The 19,903-nt window shown below is 48.5% G+C and overlaps 1 protein-coding gene across 8 annotated transcripts in view; it reads left to right on the plus strand.

Annotated features, from left to right (window-relative positions):
* Positions 1-19,903, plus strand: part of LOC104863342 (late cornified envelope protein 5A-like) — a 343,203-nt gene that overhangs the window by 278,814 nt on the left and 44,486 nt on the right. Inside the window, exon 2 of one of the 8 annotated variants that reach the window (XM_033758181.1) lies at positions 16,109-16,299. The exons of 6 other annotated variants lie outside the window; for them this stretch is intronic. The gene's annotated coding sequence lies outside the window, so the exon portion shown is untranslated. Of the gene's footprint in view, positions 1-7,366; positions 7,525-16,108; positions 16,300-19,903 lie in introns of those variants that run through there. One more of the 8 variants, XM_010625712.2, reaches the window with a different exon arrangement.

The following is a 19,903-nucleotide window of genomic DNA, read 5'->3' on the forward strand; positions in this document are numbered from 1 at the left end:
TCTAGAGGGGTTTTCTTTTCATCCTGGGTTTTGTGCCAATGTTATAAGTTTGAACAATTTTTGATTCTTGTTTGGAATTACCTTCCATGCCCAGTTTATGTCACTCGAGAAAGCTAGCTAGTCTCATTTCTTTATGGTTTGGTCTCATTTTTTATCAAAACAAAAATAAATTTAGCACCTCTCCTACCACATGCTACAAGCAGGTAATATTTTCCAGCTCAAGAGGGAAGAGGTTAACATGATCACCTACAAGTTGCCTGGAAAGACCGGGAACTCAACCAGTTGACCAATCAGCAAATAATTGTGGAAAGCTCGCTCCATTTCAGACTTAGGGCTAAGATCCTAGGGTTACTCTCCCAGAGCTTATAGCCTGTTTGTTAATCCCAGTCTCCAAGAGGTTAATAATAAGAGTAATTAGCATTTGATTGTCATTCCCATCTCACTTTTGTGCGGTACCCATGACAATCAGGTGTTATGGATGAGCCCATTTTGTGAATGCTCCTCAATGAAGGAGTGATGATGGGGTTGGACCAGAGCCCCTTAGACTCCAGGACCTGGCCTTCTCTGCAGCAGTGTGCTGCTGTTTGTTCTCTCACTGACTTTTGGCACTTCACAAATATCAGACTTTTCCTCCATGCAAGAAGAGCCGTGGTCACTGAGAATGCAGCAGTCGGAGGTCTGATAGCACATTCCCAGGGACGTTTTTCAGGACAATGTGTAGCCTCTCATGACTCTGGATGGGGACCACCATCTTTGCCACCCTCCCTCACACATCAGTGTGCAGCAAGGGAAAGGGAATGACGGTTTGAATGGGAAGGCTGCATTGAGGGTCTTGGTCATAGCTACTGGCAGGGGTCACACATGGTCCAGCAAGTCAGGTAGACAGAGCCCTGGATGGGCTGCAGACCTTAGTAGGGTAAGCAGCAGGCTGTGTGGTGCTCACTGTCCTCATGGAGGGGCACCGGCTCCAGTCCTGGGGTGGAGGTGGGCTGGGGGCTGGCCAGGGCAGAGCAGAGTAGGGGATCTAACCTTCAGGAGCAGGAAGAGGCGGAGGAGGTTGCTATGGTACTTATGAGTATTTGAAGAGGCCACATATACGAGTGGGAACCTTGTAACAGATTAGGTCTTCCTTCTCTGGGTGATGTGGTCAGCTTTATGTGAAGGAACTCGAACTTCTAGAAATGTTTGGGAATGAAGGGAAAGTTAGGGAAGGGAAGTAACAAGCCAGGTGCTTTGTCTATGAGATAACTGTGAGATAGGTATTGTTGCATCTAGTTTACAGATGAAGAAATCAAGGCACAAAGAGGTTAGGTAAACTACCCAAAGTTCACATACCTAGAAAGTAGTAGATCTGAATTTGAATTTAGGTCACCCTGCTTCTAAAGCCTATGATTTTATATGTGTCCCAGGCAGGACTTTGTCTGCAGGAGGAATCAGCTCTAGAAATCTGAAGTGGATGTGTGTGTGTGTGTGTGTGTGTGTGCACATGTGTGTGTGCGTGTGTGTGTGTGTGTGGTTGTGGTTGTTGGAGGGAGGATGGCTGAAGTGTGTGAGTGGGGCTGAGGAAGATAAGGTGGGAGAAACTGGACTGAGAGTTTGGAACCGAGGGTATAATTGGTTAGTTTATAAAGTTTGTGAAGAGTTGTCCTAAGTTAGTGCCTTTAATTAGCAGTTATATTTTATGGGAATATTGGAGGCAGAGAGAGGCTGGTGACTGATCAGAAGTTGAGACCCTTTCTCATCTTCTGCTCACTCTGCTTTGCAGTCAACAAAAACATTGAAGAAAAGCAATTCTGGAAGCCAGACAGCTGTTGCTTGGTGTTGCCTGGGTATGAAGAGAGAATGTGCTGGTACCTGTTGCTCGCATGTCTTAACTAGAAGTTAGGGTGATGGAGGTGTGCTTCTTGGTAGAAAAGAAAAGTAGCAAACAGTTCTGAGCTTTTTCTCTTTACTCCAACTGGACCTTTTCCCAAAACACCCCCTAGAGGGCCTGGTCAGAGCCTCCCAGAAGCTCAAGTTCAGTCCAGAGATGCCAGGAAGGATTAGGCAGATACGTGAGATTCTCTAGAGATTTAGAGAGGATTTATTAGGCTTCTAGGTCTAATCCCTGACCTGACAAGTTGTGTTGGCTCTACTGTTTCTCTAAATTCTGATCCTGGCAGGGACACATAGCTAATGTGTTCATTAGTGTCCTGGGTTTGGGCAGAAAATCCAGAACGTGCCAGTTTTCAGGGACTCTGAATATCCTAGATCTAGGTGTCCAACTCACAGGCAGAGCTCCTAGAACCAAGTGGAAGCCTTCAACTTCCTTCTTACCCTTGAGGAAGGAAGAAATATCACCATGGAGCAGAGGAGGTGGAGAAGCTCTTTTCCTTCTTCACCAAACCCCTTTCTCAAAACTTTGTGATGTCCTGATGGTGCAAAAGATTCCTTGACTTAACCTGCAATGGGGACAGACGTACTTCCCACCAGGTCCCGACTTTCATAATCTCTGGTCAGAAGCATGGAGTTGTTGTTGTTCCCCACAAGGCCCCAGCTGATGCTGGCTTTGTGACTTTCTGCAAGCTCTTTGCTCTGCTATGAATGCTTCCTCCTCTTCTCCACGCAGATGCCCTCTGTCCATGCAGAACAACTCAAATGTCACCATCTCCATAATATATTTCTGGATTAGCCCACACAGTGGGACCTTTCCTGTACCTTTTAGCTTGCTCCAAATACTGTTTTGTTGATGCATCTATTACAGCATTTATTTTACTCTACTATTGTTATTATTGCTTGTCTATTTGCTTAATCATTCTTTGTAGCTTATTCCTCCTTACGAGGACAAGGCTTATTTGCAGTAGATGTGTGACAGCCTGATGGGGAAGTCTTGTCCATTTCTCTTGAAACATGAGGACTGTGTGATGTGACACCCAAATTCATGCCTGTCACCATATTTCCATCCCACTAGAGCTACTGGGCTTCATATGTGTGTTTATGGATACAGATTGGGATCCCTCTGCATCTCAAGTCAAAAGGGCTTCAGGACCAAAATGAGGACAATGTCAAGGCAGCTCTAAGTCAGGAGGGACTGCTTTTGTGTGGGTCTTAACCCACCAACCCTGTAAGCACTGGGTCGGTGGACATTTGCTTTCCTTCTGCATTAAAGTACCTGTCCTGCCCAGGGAGATATCAGGATTAAGAGGTGGTGGCAGATGACAGGGTGTTCTGAGGGATCTGAGCAATGAAGACACACCAAGGGCATGCAAAATTTAAGTAGAGAGTTACCTTTGGGGCTTGGAAATACAATTCTTAATTAATGGGAAGAGGGTGAGGTGCTCAGTATGAGAGCTTTGAGATCCTTCTGGAGGCCACTGGCTATTGGTAAATTTATACATTTATACACTGGTAAATTTACACATTCACTATTTCCAGGCCACCTTGGTGAAGCCGGTTTTGGGAAGATAAGAAGACACGTAGGTTTGTTACCCTGAGGAGTGGAGACCAACACAGTTCCACCCTGTAATTGGCTACACTGCTTAATAAGTCCCTTAACCTCTCCTGCTTTCAATCCCCTGATTCCTGAACTGGAGGTGCCAGGCACTGGGTGGCCCTTGCAGTTATCCTGCGGGTCCCTAAGTCAATGAGTCTGCTAAGCATCATGCATATGGAATACATACGTGGCGCCTGTGTATGCTATTAGTTTTCAAATATACACTGGTGAAGTGGCGGTGGTGGCCAAGGAAAAATTCATCCCACCAGGGTGGGCCTGACAACCTGGGCTGAGCCCCTGGCTCTTGCTGGCAGCTGGCACAGGCAAGTCACAGGAGGCTGGATGGTGCCGATGCTGGGCTCCCAGGATCAGCCACAGATGCCAAGTTCATTTGCTGAGGAAGGGGCTGAGGCTCAACTTAGGCCTAACAGCGACTGTGTATGGACTGTGCGGCAGCTGCTGTGTTAAAGGGACTTGTGGACCCTGATTCCTCTACTTCTCACACGCGGAAGGTTCTTGTTATTCCTACACAGCGTTTCCCGAGAGGGGCCTGAGTTATAAAGCGGTGAGATGATGTGTCCAGAGTCACACTGACAGTTTTGAGCACAGATGGGGCAGGAGCTATGGATTTTCGTTTTGGCCCAGTAGGCTTGTTGCTGCGTGAGTTTGCCTGCGTGGTAGGTTGTGGGTGAAGTGGAGTTCATGAATGCCCAGGGGTAGTTGGTAACGAATTTGTCAACATGCAGGCTGCTTCTACAGGCCCTGACAGCATTGGGACCAGGACCAGGGCGGGGGGGCCACGCTGAGGAGCCCTGGCCTGAATCTGGTCGGCCTCATGGGAGGACAAAACCTCAAAAGCAGCTCTACAAGGCAGGGATGTAGGGCGCCGAGGCGTTGTGCAGTTACCACACAGACAGCTGACTTCATCTTCTTCCTCTGCTGACACTAGCCAGGCACTTAGTGCTCCCCTCCACTTCTCTTTCTCTTCTTCGGGCAGGAACGACCTTTATGTTGTCAAAATAGACACTGAGGGCTTTGCAGGCCAAGTGACTTCAGGATCGATCCTGGCTTCTCTACTTACTAACTCAGGGATTTAGGACAAGTCCTGTGATTCCTGTGAGCCTTGGCCTCATCTCTGGAAATGAAGATTCTATAATACCGTTCCCTTCTTGTGCAGGTGTATAGACTGGATAACATAATGAGTCTTAAAAGGTTTTCTAGTGACTGATAAAAGTGGGCTCTAGGTAGATAATGGGTGTGTGATGCAAATCACAAAGAGGGGACAAAAATACTGGAAATAAAGGAACATCGGCCATTCAGGGTTAAACTTGAGGTCTTTACCTGAGAAGACTTTTTGTGCTTTGTTTTGTTTTGTTTTGGTTTTTGAGAGAGGGTTGGGCTTTAAAACCACAGGACACATTGACTTCCTGTTTAAGTGCTTGGAGTCTTGTGTAGCTGGGTGTGGTGGTGATGCGCTCCTGTAATCCCAGCACTCAAGAGGCTGAGGCAGGAGGATCCTGGAGAGTTCAAGGCCAGCCTGTGTCTGTACAAGATACTTCTTTCCTTTCAACATGTATTTGTTCAGTAGCAAAGTAGGATCAGAAGTAACCCGAGTTACATTGAATGAAAACGCTCAATTTACGATTGCAAATGAAAAGACAGAAAGTTCTCTGGCACATCTGTCAAAGCCATGGTGCAAGGCTGTGAATAATTGGGCCTGTGTGACCACAGCTATGTGACGTGGACCCAGGACTGTACAAGGAGGAGATCCAAGGGGGCTGCACCTGCATGGCTCCCGGGCCCTGTGTGAGGAGGAGTTTGCACTGACTCGAGACACTCTGTTTGCTACTCTGAGATCTGACGTGGATACAGCTTTTGCTCACATTAATATTTTCATCACAGTTCAAACCTGAATAGCCGGTTTGGTGTTGTACTTGGGAGGCTGAGGCAGGAGATCGTGAGTTCAAGGCCAGGCTAGGCTACGAAGTGGGTTCAAGGCCAGCCTGCACTGTACAGTGGGACCCTTTCTTGGAAAAAAAGCAAGGAAAACAGACAGATGGACACAGCCATAACAAAAACACGAAGTTCAAATCATTCATCCAACTGTGTGGGTTCTATCACTTCTGCTACTTTTGCTGTCAGTTCCTAGCATCTGAGTTAAAGGTCCTGCCTGGTGGGAAGGGGCCTTCCTGCTCTGGGGAGTCCATCACCCCAGCTCTCACACTAGGGCTGCAGCCTCCTTGTGGGGCCCAGCAAAGGCCACATTAGCAGCTCTTTCTAGCCGTCAGGGGTCTTGAATCTGTGCCCGCCCCCAGCTCCTCAGCAGGGGGCCCGCTTTTGTTTGGTTTCTTCTTACTTTCAGGTGCAAACAACACTCAGCTTAGATGTTTGAGCAAAATAATTACCATCCCTGCAGGCGGTAGAGAGGAGGTGGGAGAAGGGGGATAAAGTCAGGACTCAGGGTCTGGGGTAGGCACGACTACCCACCGCTCATCGCCCGCAGGGACGGAGTATGCAGAGTGCCACCCTGCCAGTCTGGAGAACATCTTCTCCCCCGCACGGTGCTGCTCTTCACCTGGCATGTGAATGAGTCGGAGTTCGCCAGAGAAGCAGACCCCACAGGAGTTAGGGAGGTGCAGCGTTTGTCTCCTTCAGGCATTCTGAGGAGTTGCCTCACGCTACTGTGGAGTGTGAGGAGTGTGAGGTGTGCAGGGGGGCGAGCCAGCAGGAGGCCGATTCTGGCAGAAGAACACGCTGCAGTCAGGAGGCAGAATTCCTCCCTCTACAGAGGACCTCAGTCTTGTCTCATCAGGCCTTCCACTGATTGGTGAGGCCCACCCACGTTATGGCAGGGAATCTCATCTGCTTTATTCAAAGTCTGCTGGTGTAAACATTCATCACATCTAAAAAACACCTTCACAACAATATTTGACTGGTTTGCCCCAAAACCGAGCCTCCGCAGTGCAGCCAAGTTGACACATAACTTTGCCTGTTATGATCTTGATACTCTGGTTTTCCCATCCTGGCTTCCGTTCTGGATGGCTTCTTCCTCGGTTTCTTAGGAAATTCATAGTATTTTGTATGTTGGCCTGGACTTCTATTTCTTGTCTTCTCAAGAGGTCTACCCTGCTCTTCTTTATTTGCAATTAAGCCATCTCTTGTTCTTATTAAAAGTACCACATATACCTGAAATAAAGTTTCGAGAACTGAGCTATCAAAAGGAAGAATACACTTTGCTGTGGTGCCACAAACCAGAAAAAGTCCCCACACGGTACATTCTCCAGTTGTCCTCTGTGTGCCTAGTGATGACGGCCCAGTGATGCTTTACCCAGTGCAAGCTCGTTCCCTCCTTTCAGCACCAGTGGGGCAGGCATCTCCGTCACGTCCTTCTCCAGGTGAGGAGGACAAGGCACAGTGAGGTTGGGTGACTTGTCCGAGGTCACACAGCAGTGAAGGCCACTGCAGAGGCTTGGGCTTTTAAGCCCTTGCTAAAGTGCCCTATAGACTTAGATTTTTCTATGGCTTAGGGATTATCCCATGTTTGCATATTCAGCATACAGTTTGTTTTACCTAATTTTCACATAATAACGGGAAACAAACTTTCAAAAAAATCATCAATCTCCTCCTTTTTATGTCATCCTTAGTGGTAACAAGTAATTCTACCGAACTGAGGTGCTGTTACTTATTTAATCCTTCTCCTCCTTTGCAATTCAGGTTGCCTCTTTGTTTTCTGTTATAAAGGCACAGTGCGACACTTCTATTCTTAATCATATGCTCTCTACCCATTCCTTAAAATAAATATCTAGAAGTGAAACTGTAGCTGTCAAAGAAGAGTGATAGTTTTAAACATTGACATACCACAGACCAAACTACACTCTGCAAAAGTGGCTTCAGTTTACCCCTGGGAATGTACAGCCTCCAAAACTCACCTCACCTGGAGCGTAATCTAAACAGCTGATGCTTGAACAATCTCAGCGTGTGGTTTGAATCCTTTCCTTGGTTGCGAGAACATTTTTTTTTCTCCCAGGGCCATTGACCATTAGTATTTCACGGTAAGTTTTTGGTTCATTAACTTGGCCCATTTTTTTCCAGCGGTGGAAACTTAACCAGTATCTTCCAAACGAAGCTCTTTTATTTTAGAAATGACTTTTAAACACTCTTGTCTTCAGTCTCTCTGAAGGAGAGGCCCCTCTCCTTTACTTTTCGCTTCTATTGTCATAGTCTTTCTTTCTTTAAAAAAGTCTTCAATGGTATATGTTTGTGGTACGTAGTGAACGTATTCATTACAGGGTATTGGTAAATATGCATTATCGCAGTTTGATTCTCTTTGATTTCCCCATTTCCTCCCCTCCCTTCTGTTGCCTCCAATCCCTAGATCTCCCATCTCCATGAAGTCTGTCTCCCTGTTTCCTTTCATCTATCTTTTAATTTGCTCTTTAAATTATTTATTCTTGAGGTTTCTCTTGTGAGAGAAAACATGCAATATTTAACCTTCTGTGCCTGATTTATTTCTCTCAGCATTATGGGTGTTAGGTGCATCCATTTTCTTACAAATGACTCAAATTTATGCTGTTTAATGGCATGTACATATTTATATGACATTATCTTTATCCATTCATCTGTTGATTGGCCAATAGGCAGCTTCTAAATTTTAGCTCTATGAGTTGTGCTGCTATAAACATGGACATACGATGTCTTTTAAGTCTTTGGGACAGGTATCGAGAGGAAGTATGGCTGGGTCAAATGGAAGGTCTGTTGTTAATTGTCTGCAGCATCTCCATGGGCATTTTCAGGGTGCTGTGCTGGTTTATAGTCCCACTAATCGTGTAGAGGCTTCCTCTGCCCCAGCCCTCCCCACAGCTTGGTCCGTATTTGCTGGTTTTGGTTCCTGTGGACAGCTGTTCTTCTGTAGTAAACAGATCTTCAGTGTTGTTTGGATTTGCACTTCTCTAATGACCAAAGATACTGGCCATTCGTACTTCTTCTTTTTAGGTATTTCTACTTCCCATTTTTTGATTGAATCTTTTATTTTGGGGGGATCTAGTATTTTTTTTTTTTTAGTTCTTTTTATATTCTAGATATTTGCCCTCTGTCTGGGGAATGTCTGGCAAAAATATTTTCTCATTCTATAGATTGTCCTTTCATTTTATTGTTTATTTCTTTTGCTATGCAGAAGCTTTTCAATTTGATGTAATCCTATGTGTTGATCATTGGCATTATTTCGTGTGCAACTAAAGTTCTGTTTGGAAAATCCATGCCTCTGCATATGTCTTTGACTTTTACCTGTTTTACCTTCCAGCAGATTCTGTTTTTTTTCCCCCTTTTTTCTTTTTTTGATACTGGGGATCAAACTCAGGACCTCACACTTGCCTGGCAGGCTATGTGCTGCTGAGCTAAATCCCCAGCCCTTAGTGTTTTATTTTTATCTGTAGGCTGTTGATCCATTTTTCTTTGACTTTAGTACTGGATGATAGGTAGGAATCTGGATTTGTGATAGCCAACCTGACTCCACTTTGTGCCTCATCACCGTTCCCCCTCCATTTAGTGCAAAGTTGAGTGATTCTGGCTGGTCGCCCCCCAACAACCTTGGGCGTCCCCTTGGTCGATGTTTGACAGACTACCACACTATATCTGGCAGAGCAGTCTACAGCTGTGTTATTTTTATGACCTTGTGAACAGAATACTCTACACCTGTGTGATATTTCGTTTCAGTTAAACTGTGCGAAACTTCCCTGACCCTGACCCCTTAACAAAGTTCTGCTTTTGTAAAATTCTGCTTTTGCTCCCTCTCTTCCTCATCCCTCCCCAACTAGAAGAGCCTCTTAAAAGAAACACGAGAGCCTCTTTTTGGAGTTGAGAGGTTTTGAGCTAGAGCTGCTCTTGACCACTGGCAATAAAGGTCTCAAATTTGGCTCAGAGCGTTGGCATTTCTCTATAATCGTTCACAATTGAGTATAGCAGATTCATTCTTCTGCATTTGGATAGCCAGTTTTCTTAGCATCATTTGGTAAAGAAGCTATTCTTTCTCCGGTGTATGTTTTTGGCCTCTTTGTTGAGTATCAATCAGGTGGCTGTATGTGCTCAGAGTTGTTTCTGTATTCGGTGTTCTGTTCCATCGATCCATATGCCTGGCTTTGCAGGGAGTCTTTTTATAAACTCCCTGACCATGATGGTGTGAGTACACCACGTCCTTGCAGTGCAAGGAAGTAGGCGGTCTTAATGAACACCGGCAGAGTTTATTGTGAAGAGGCAGTTTTCAGAGTATGAGGGAAAGAACATCTTCAAGCATAAAAGTGGGCAAGCACCAACATAGCAGTTGCATTGAGTAAGGTCTCAGGTTACATTTTTATGAAGAACTGGGTCCTTCAAGGACTATCATTTCCTTCCTTTGAGGTCATTGTTGTTTTACAAGGAAGATGGGCTGTGCTGAGCAGCTTCAGAGGCAGAAGCGTCCCATTGACTCACTAGATGTAATATTTCTGTTTAGTTTGTCTTGAGCCCTTGAGGCTTTTCCAATCCCTCACTCATCTTGTGGCCTTGGTACAGACCCTGGACCTCAGCAGCATGCTCAGAGGAAGTTACTTTCTCATGGCTAAGGTTTGAAACCATAAGCTTGTTTGGATTTTATCTATAGCTAATGATTAAGAAAGCAAAGGAAAAAACAAAACAAAACTCATCTTCGTTGCTTTTCATGTAGCTCCAGCCCCTGTCTCCAGGCCTGGCAGCATCTAACTTTCCGCCCCTCTCTGGAGGGCGAGCTGTTCCTCCCTGGAGAGGGTGAGAGAGACCAGGGTGTGGAGTTGCTGCCTGAAGCCCTGGTGTGAACCTCTGGGACGCAGGGCACTCTGGACAGTAGGGCAGCTCTGGGAGGCCTGGGGGGGCACCTTGGAGATGGGCTTCCTGTCCCACCCGCAAGAGGACAGGAGGCCCTGGCTCGGGGTGCCCATCTGGAAAGCTTGTAGACAGTGCTGTGAGTGCTCTCATAGGGTGTAGTGGGGATAAGTTCTCAGGGTGTTTCGCAGATGGTTATGAATTGCAACAAAAACAAAGTCCTTCGTTATTATTCTGAACCCTGATTGTGATTCTGGTTCTTCAGGGGTGTGGGCTGGTCTTAGTTGGTCATGTTTGGGGAATGTTTGGCCTCTTTAGGGCTAGAATATGCCAACCACCCTTGCATTATAGTGGACCGCCCATGCCTACAGGTGTAACCCCTTTGTGTCCTAGTTTCCTGGTTTGTAAAGTAAGGAAACACACCAACATTATTGGGCTAGTTGAGGATTAAATAAATAATCTATGTGAGCACTGGGATTACTTTTAGGCACCTAGTAAAAGTCTTACGCAGATTAACTCATCGAACCCTTACATAATCTAGTTAGGTGGGTATTATTTTATCCATACTTTATAAATGAGGAAACCGAGGCTGAGAGGTGAAATGGCTGTAACTGCCTAAGCTAGGATCTACCCAGCAGTGTGTTTTGAGGGCCTCATTTCCAACCACACAGGTGCACTCCTTTATCCCACACTGAGGCAGGGGGAAAGGCTGAGGAAGGAGGGGCACCAGGCCCTGTGCTCCAGAGGTTAAGATGTTAGTCAGGCTCATGCTGGGAATGGGGTTCGCTCAGCCCCTCCTGCTTAGCTTGCTCCTGCCACACCTTTCAGGAAGTTTTCCCCAATGAGCTTCACCCACATGATCATTTCTATTTTTTCTATCTGCTTTGAACTTATAAACTTATTGTGACACCGTGAGAATTGGGATTCAGTTCAGCGGGCGTTTATCGAGTGCTTAGCACCTAGGACTGCACACTGTAGACATGGATAAGGCAGCTCCTCCCTGCTGAGCGCCTATAACCTGATCAAAGACGAGGACAAGCACAGTCCGGTGAAACACAATTGAAGATCAGTGTTGTCAAAGAAAGATGAACAGTGTATTACAGAATTTTGCAGAAAGTGAGTTGTTCATTAAACTAGAGGTAGGCAGCAGGGTGAGCATTTTCAAGGGGTCTTGGAGAGTAAGGTGGGGAAAGCAATTGGAGCAGAGCACAAACAAAGCCCGAGCCTGTGATGTACGCTGAGAAATGCAATGCAGCTCTGTTGCTGTTACGATCGATGCTTTGTTATTACCACAGTGGGGACAGAGCCTTTGTCTTTATGGATGTGTTTGCATCTCATTTACACGGGCAGTAGAGGCTGTCGCTTCTGTGCTTCTGTCCTGGATTTTCTGGGACTGGCACACCGTGGGCTCAGAGCTTCCTTCTTCTGGGGACACAGTTCAGAGAGCTTGGCTCTGTTCTTTGGTTACGGTACCGGTTGTCATACTGTTCCTGCCGCCTGGTCTGGCAAGAGCAGTCTCTCTGGGTACAAGTAGGAGCAAAGCTGACTCCCTGCAGAACGCACCCCTCTGAGGGGTGGGGCAGGAATGGCACCTGGACTTCATGGCAATGGCACCTGGACTTTGTGGCAATGACCCAGGAGAAGCTGTCTCAGCCCCTGGCTCTGGCGGAGCTTCCAGCAGTGTTGCTTTGAGTTGTTCTGAGGTTTAGGGTCCGGCTTCCAGTTAAGGTAATGAGCAAAACACCAGATGACTTCTGAAGAAGCAAGGAACTTGTTATGAACAATAACGTTTCAGTTTTCTAATCACTCATCCATTTACCTATCCAATAAACAAACGTCTGTGTAACCTCTTCTTGGTGCTAGGCAGTGAATCTGGTGCAGGGGATGCAGAAGCACACAGTTCTTGCCCTCAGGCTGAGTCCAGTTAGTGATGGGTGGTCAGTCACACAGCTACAGCCTTGAGCACTCTGGACCAGGAAGCCCAGAGAAGGAGCATCCAGGAGAGCTGAGAATAAATAGGGAGTTGACAATTCCTCTACCATCAGGAGGGAAGAGGAGGAGGAAGAGGAGGAGCAGAAAGGAAAAGAAAGAAAAAGAAAGGAGAGAAGAAAGCAAGAGGAAAGGAGAGAGTTTGAGGGGCTGGAGGTTGCCAAAGTTTATGGAGGGACAGAGGGTGGAGCGCGGTCAAGAAGTTTCAGGCAACAGCCTCAGGGCACTGTGGAGTCTTGGGCAAATAGAAGACTTGTTCAGCTTTGCATTTATGAAGAATGCTGCCTCCAAAGAGGACAGGGCAGTGGGCAAGGGCAGGAGGGCGAACAGGAGAAGTTCGCAGGCAGTTGCGGGTGTTTAGGGAAGAGGTGACGAGGCCTGGCTTGGGGCTTGGCAGAACAGGGGGGTGGTTGGAGAAGTGCTGTCAGGAGCGGACGGAGGTGGTGTGGGGCTGGGAGAAGTCCGCACCGCTCACATCCACGGCTTTGACTTTGGCCACCACTGCTTCCCTGCGAGACTCTGCTGAGACAGGAGACAGGGGAGGAAGAACAGGTTGAATCAGGGCTGAGGGCAGAGCGATGAGCTCAGTCTTGGGTGTGTTGAGTCAGCAGGAGATAAGATACTGGGGCTGAGGGTGTGCGGGCCAGTGCAGAGATCTGGAACGCTCCTGTGTGGAAATCCTAGCTAAAAATTTGACTCTGGTGGCACACCCCTGTAACCCTAGGATTCGGCAGGCTGAGGCAGGAGGACGGTGAATGAGGCCAGCCTGGGCTACATAGGGAGTTCGAGACCAGCCTGGTAGCCTGCATCAAAGTGTGCAGTGAGGACATGGAGATGGGAAGGTGGGAATACAGAGTGGCTGGTGCCAGAGAGAGAAGGTAAGGGAGAGGCTGAGGTGTGAGCAGGAGGTGCTGGGGGAGACAGAGTGAAGACATTTCCATAAGTTTGGCTAAGAAGGTAAGGCTAAACAGGGGTGGTGAAGGGAAACACGAGTCAGGGAAACATTACTCCTCCCCGCCCCATACCAGGAGTGGAACTTAGGACCTTGCACTTGCCAGGCAGGCGCTGAGCTAAATCCCCGACGGGAACCACCCCTTTTAACTGGGAAGGGATTGGTCACGCTGTGTGTTGAGAGGAAGAAGTCGGCAGAGAAGGGGCTGAGAGCATGGAAAGCCTGGGTCTCCCGGCCCACTGGGATTCCAGAGCGTCCTCTGGGCCTCCAGGGAAATCCAGGCCTTTTAGTCACAGCAGCCACCACGAGGGGCCTCTCTGTGCTGCTCAGACCCCGGCACCCCACCCAGCCTGCCTCCTGCCTTTGTTCTGTGAAGGAAGCCCCAGCTGATAAAAGGGGTGGACCTCGGGTCAAAGCCAAATCACCTGCCTCCAAGGCTTCAGCCTGTATTTAGTAGCAGGAAGCTTTCCACGGGTGTCTGTTGCCAGTATCGTGGATGAAGAGGCAGCTGGGAGTTGGATGGGGCAGGAGGCCTACCTGCAGAGTAACCTGTGCCCACGCCTGCGCCTCGGTTCAGAACCCACACTGCCACCTAGCGGCCAGCTAGTGTGCAGCAGGAAGGCTTCCTCAGGCACCCACTGAATGCAGGGACAGGCAGCAAAGAGGACAAAGCGAAAACCTGCAAAGCAGCTGGTCTTCAGAGAGGACACCGTCCGAACCAGAGAGAGAATGAATTTCAAGCGATAAACAGAGAGTGAAGCTACAAACCAACCGCAGCAGAGGCCAATAAAATGAACAGCGCAGTCAGTTTATCAGGCGTTTACACCGTCTCTCATTCCGTTGAGTTAGTTAGGATTGTTTTTCCTGTTTTATGGAGGTGGTATGTCCCTGGAAAGCTCAAAAGATTTGATTAAGTCCTTTGCCTGTTCCGTGGGAGAGCTGGGGATCGACGGCAGGTCTTCAGCTTTGGGAGGTCAGAGTAGGGGCAGCTCAGCGTTTCCTGTCGGGAGCGGTGGGTGCGGGCCAAGGCATGCAGCGTGAGGGTGTGGGCGAATCTACACCACAGGGTCCTCTGCCTGGCTGTCCTTAAGGAACAGAGTGAGGCTGGGCGGCGAGAGGTCCCACCTGAGTGGAGACTTGCTGGGGACGCAGGATTCAGTGAGGCCTACAGGAGCCAGGACGGAGCTGGGCCCTGGGTGTGTGTGTGTGTGTGTGAGAGAGAGGGCGGCCAAAGGGATGGGCGCCGACGGGCCCATGATCAGGGAGGCATTCCGGTGAGCAGGAAGCCCAGGGAAGTCCAGGCCCCGGCGGCTCTTCAGAGGAGGTTCCCGCTGGCTTGCCTGCTGCCAGACCCTGGCCTGGAAGGGAGGCGTGGGGGCCACCTGTCCGGCTGGGGCTGGTGGGGGGACTGCCTCTGTTCAGAGCAAATGTGCTTCCTTCTCCTCTGCCTGGCCGGAATGGGTGTGGGGGCAGCAGCCAGGCTGGCAGAGGGTCCCTGTGGGGAGGAAGAAGGCAGGGGGTGCTAGCTCCCGTCCATGTGCGGCCAAGCCAGACCTTAGGGTGAGAACCCTGTGCTCCACGCAGTGTTCTCCTTTCCGCACTTCCTAATTGCTCTCATTGGTTTCGCTTTCTTCTTGGTTTTCCAAATAGAATTCCCTGTGAAACAATCACCCCCAAATCACCCCCGATTTTCTAAATAAAAAGACAGAATCCTGTGCTCCCATGAGGGTCAGGCTGCCAAAAGAGACAGAAGATCTCCTTAGAGTTGAAAGAGGAGCGGGCTGGGGCAGGGAGAGGGGACACTGAGGAAGAGGCCTAGCAATGGGGGCTGCACCCCAGGAACTTCGCATCCCCCACAGCCCCAGCCTCTGCAGTCGGCTCCCTTCTACTCTCGCACCCTCCTGGCCCTTTTCTCCCTCCACACTCTGCCTCTCTGCTTTCCCAGTCAGTGGTAACTTCCTAGGTACGTAAGAAATTGGGTCCTACTGGCCCTTGATCAGTAAATATCAACCAGTGATTCTAATGATGCTTTGTTTTAATTTTTAAAAATCTGGCTATAGAATAACACAGACCCCTACAGGACAGTCTAACGAGGATAATAATACCAATTAGATTGTCTTTTCAGTGAACTAAAAGTAAACAACCTTACCATTTCCTTGGATGCCTAGTAAGATCCTCCCACTTCCCCTCCCAGTCACTGGGGGTCAATGGGTTGTGGTGCCTCGAATACAATGAATGCCTGCTTCATCCATACCTGCTGGGTGCTGAAGGCTGACACGTGCTTGGAGGAGCATTGGAGGACACAGTGTGTGCTGCGGGTGGCTGGGGAGCCGGCTGCATTCAACAGCTGGTTTTTCCCAAATTAGCTGGTGGTTCCCCGCCATGACAACAGGCCGAGCCCTGCAGGAAGTGGGTCAGGATGGTGCCCCTGGGTCCCCTGAGTGTGTGCTCACCCTCGGAGTGTGAGGCTGCTGCCATCACATCCTGAGAGCTCTGAGCAAGCTGCTGCGGGTGCAGAGACGAAGCTGTTGAGGATGGAATGCACAGACGGACTGAAGTCAACTGCCATGTGCAGCCCTAGAGTTGGGGGGTCCGGGGGTTCATTGTGGAAAGATCTCACAGAAGAGGTGGCCTGAGAGCTGGGCCTTGGCGGACAAGAGAAGTGTAAGTGGTTGAGGGCCTCCGGGGAAGCTCTTCTGGGTTACATAGACAGCAGTGATCTGGAGTGTGAAGGCTTCAAGAATGCTTCAAACATGAACACAAAGGACACGAAGGCCTCCTTCTATGGCCTGCGTTATCCAGGGCGGTCGCTGCCCCACAGATCTGCCCTGTGACTACAGAGGTCCTCCCTTGCTTCTCCTCAGGGTATGGTGTCTAGCGGGGGACAGGCGGGCCCAGCCCACGTCAGTGACCTTTTCCTGATGCCTCTGGGATTCTCTAGCCAGACGAGGCTCCTCTCACTATGCCCAGTCCGTGCTGCTGTTCTGGACCCACCCACAAGGACCATCCCCGTTTCAGGGCCGGTTTTCTCTGCTCGACTGTGTGCCCTTCACAGGTAGGAGATCTGAGGGTCCTCCTCACCCCGCGGGCCCCAGCACACCAGGACCTCACCTGAGCACATGCTCAAGAGTTGGTTGCTAGTTCCTTAGTTTGCTCTCTGCAGGAGCACGCTCAGTTTCCCCATCTAGATATGCTTTAGGGATGAAGGTGAGACCCTAAATAGTGAAGATCTAATGCAGGGTAGGAGAAGGTCCGGGTTGGACTGTACTCATCAACCCCGATTAGTGTTTATTGAGAAGATCACAATCAGAGCTTATGAAATGGAGCTCATTACAGAATTGATGAGAACAGGTTTTCCTATGGCGGCCTCTCCCACTCCACCTACAGAGCAGTATGTGGCAGAGTTAGGTGGCTCATGCCTGGGATGCCTTGCAGATTCTGCTCTGGGCAGCTAGCTGGGTGTTTTGTGACTGGGGCGGGTCCTGGTGACAAAGAGTGGCCTGATTACTGGGGTCTATTGTTCCAGGATGGGCCTTGGGCGTCTGCCCAGCTGAGCCAGCGGCACTGCGAAGCCTAGGAGGTGACTTGAAGCACGTCGCCTGGCTTCCGAGCTTGTTGCACCACTGGCTCCATTTGGGGACAGGAACTTTGACCTTGCGTATTCAAAACCAGCTGAAGAGTTGGAGTGTTTTTAAAAAATCTGTAACTCCCATCAGGGAGTTTTGTGGTGATGTCTTCCAAGGAAGGGTATGAATGGAAAAGCAGAAGGATAAGAGTGACAGATAGGTAGGTAGTAAATAACCACATGGGTGGGTAGATTAATGGTAGTGTATGCGGGTGGAGGGTTGGGAAGCCCTCTTGCATTGTGGTCCTCGAGACAGAATATGCCTGCCTAGGGCAAGGCTGTTGACAGGATGCTGCGAGTTTGCTTGCTTGCTTTCCTGGGAATTGAACTTGGAGTTCTGAACTATATCCTCAGCCCCTTAAAAAAATTTTTTTTCCTTAAATTTTGAGACAGTGTCTCTCTAAGATGCCCAGGTTGGGCTCAGATCTGCAATCCACCTGCCTCAGCCTCCTGCATAGCTCAAGTACAGGCATGCACCACTGCTTTTAACATCTGAGAGCACTTTCTGAAGGTTTGCAATGAGTAGTTGAAGAGCTGAACATACAGAGGTAACTCTTCCATTTACGTCTCAAGAAAGAGCAATTACTGAATGCACTTGTTGCCTTTTCTTCCTGTCAAGCATGAGCATATTGATATATTCCCTTCTAACAACTGATGAGCAGGCTGTATGAGTGTGAAATGCCTGCAAAGAGAGCACCTTAAGAAAAAACATGGTATTTACACACAACGGAGTGCTACACTGCCATGAAGAAGGATAAACTTGAGTCCTCTGTAGGAAAATGGATGCACTTTGAGACCACAGTGTTCAGTGAAATAAATCAGGCACACAAGCTTAAATATTGCGTGGATTCTTATGCAAGAAACCCAAATTATAATTAAAGAGCCAGATGAAAGATAGATAATAGGAAGTAGGGAGACAGATCTTTCTTAAATGAGAAGGGGATCAGGAGGTGGAGAGAGGGTGGGTGGAGGGGAAGGGAGGGGCCCGACAGAGGGACGGAGATGCGTTATATGTGTGCACCAGCTCCTCACGAGGAAGGCGAACATTATGTACTGCAAACATGGACAAATGCAGAAGAAAGAAAAGAAAAAAGACTCCTAAAAATAACACAGCAGGGCCGGGGATGTAGCTCAATGGTGCTGCCGCCTGCCTTGCAAGTGCAAGGACCGGAGTTTGATCCCTGGTACCAAAAGAAAGAAAGAAAGAAAGGAAAGAAAGAAAACATGGTAAACAAGAAAACAACCCCACAAATGGTGACAAAGACAGCACGAAGAGTCACCCCTGTGTGCGTCGTCGCAGAGCGAGCCTGATGTTTTTGAGCGCTGTGCTTAGGCTGTGACCTGCCCACCGTGCCCGCCACGGCTCCCGTCCCACACGCGAAGCCTGCTTTCTCCACCTACTGTGATGCCATGAGCGTTTTTCTTTGTTGCCACCTGGTCCTTACACTTGCTTTCAGTGATCGTATGTTATTTCATTCGTTACGCCACTGCTGACTATTTAGGTTCTGCGTACTTTTTCCTTCACGCGTTGTAAAAAGTAACACACATAAGATACTCCACCTAGTGCTGACCATGTATACCCTTTATTTCTTTCCCAACTCTCTCCTTCATATAAATAAAAATTTTTTATTTGGGATAAATGCTTAGGGCAAATATTGAGCCCAAGACTTTAAACAACCATACGGCTGGTCACACATATTTCTGTCCTGCTACTTCTTTCATAACAGTGTTGATAATACGAATAGTTTACAACTACACATATTATCTCATAAAATCTTCCCAACTCCTGTTGCATTTTAGATGAGAGGGCAGAACCACCACCAGTTCGAGTAATCTGCCCAGGTTCCAGGTCTGCTGTGGTTTCTCCTTTGTCCCCAGGGTCTGACACAAATGACTTCAATCGATATTTGCAGAGTGAAGTTTGTGATTGGGGGTGGGGGTGGGACATGGGAAGAACCATGATTCAAACCCAGATCTGCTTCACTTTGAAGCTTGTGGTTTGCCCCTCAAACTTTGGCATTTGGCTTTTTGCATGCATTTGGGTTGGTAGAGACGGAGGTGCCTTTTAATTAAAGACACAGAAGCAGGGAGACATCTGTTTTGGCTCAGCACAAACACGGGGGTGGGGTGGGAAGGGTGCTGGGGGTGGGAATCGAAACCCCTAATGTTCAGTCCCTCTAGAACTGTTAGTGCTTGGCATTTTTCATGGGCCACCTATGTGGAGCTCTTACGCAGTTCTAAGGCCATACCAGAGTGGTCCACACCCTGGGACAGGGGTCCTGAGTGCTTGGTGGCCACAATGAATTCAGAGATTTTCGTGGTGTTGTCTCGTGGCTGTGTGACTGAGTGTTCCAACTCTGCATTTGCAGAAGCACTGTCTCTCTGTGGACTCAGTCTCCAACTCTATGAGCTTTGGAGGAAGACTATCTCTATCCTGCCTGCCTTTGGAAGGTATTGGAAAGGTAAAACCTCAACCAAAAAGCGCCAACCACGTGAATCTCGAGGAGACACTTCTTAAAGTCATGCTCCTGGCAAAAGGCGGAAACCTGTGTTCCATCTCTATTGCAAAGGATGCGTGCTGAGCATCAGAACGGCTCTTCAGAGATTCTGAAGATACAGTCTGTCCACAGACGCTGCCGGCCAGGCAGAGGGCTGGTGAGGTGCAGGGTGCAGAAGATACACAGGGCTTTCAGTGTGCTAGTAATTGTGGAAATACTTTAAACTCTGTGTCTCTACAGAAGAGTATGGAGCTCTATCAGGAAATAGTTCAGAGGATAAATTCAAGAAGCAGGCATGTGTAGGAGGAAACAAGCGACCATTAAAGGGATCAGGAACCAGAGACAAATACAGTGAAGAGAACCCAATCATAAGGGCCAGGCCTCCCAAGCAGTTCCTGTACCCAGTGCTTCCTATGTGTCCGCGCCCCTTTAAGAGCAGGGGATACGGTAACAGCTGAGAAATGTCCCTGACCTCAGGAAGATGCCACAATCTACCTGGAGATTATATCGCAAAACAGTAGCGACCTAAACACTGC

This window comes from Fukomys damarensis, unplaced genomic scaffold (genome assembly GCF_012274545.1).
Source record: "Fukomys damarensis isolate Sample0158 unplaced genomic scaffold, DMR_v1.0_HiC HiC_scaffold_33, whole genome shotgun sequence".
In the NCBI taxonomy this organism is placed as follows: domain Eukaryota; kingdom Metazoa; phylum Chordata; class Mammalia; order Rodentia; family Bathyergidae; genus Fukomys; species Fukomys damarensis.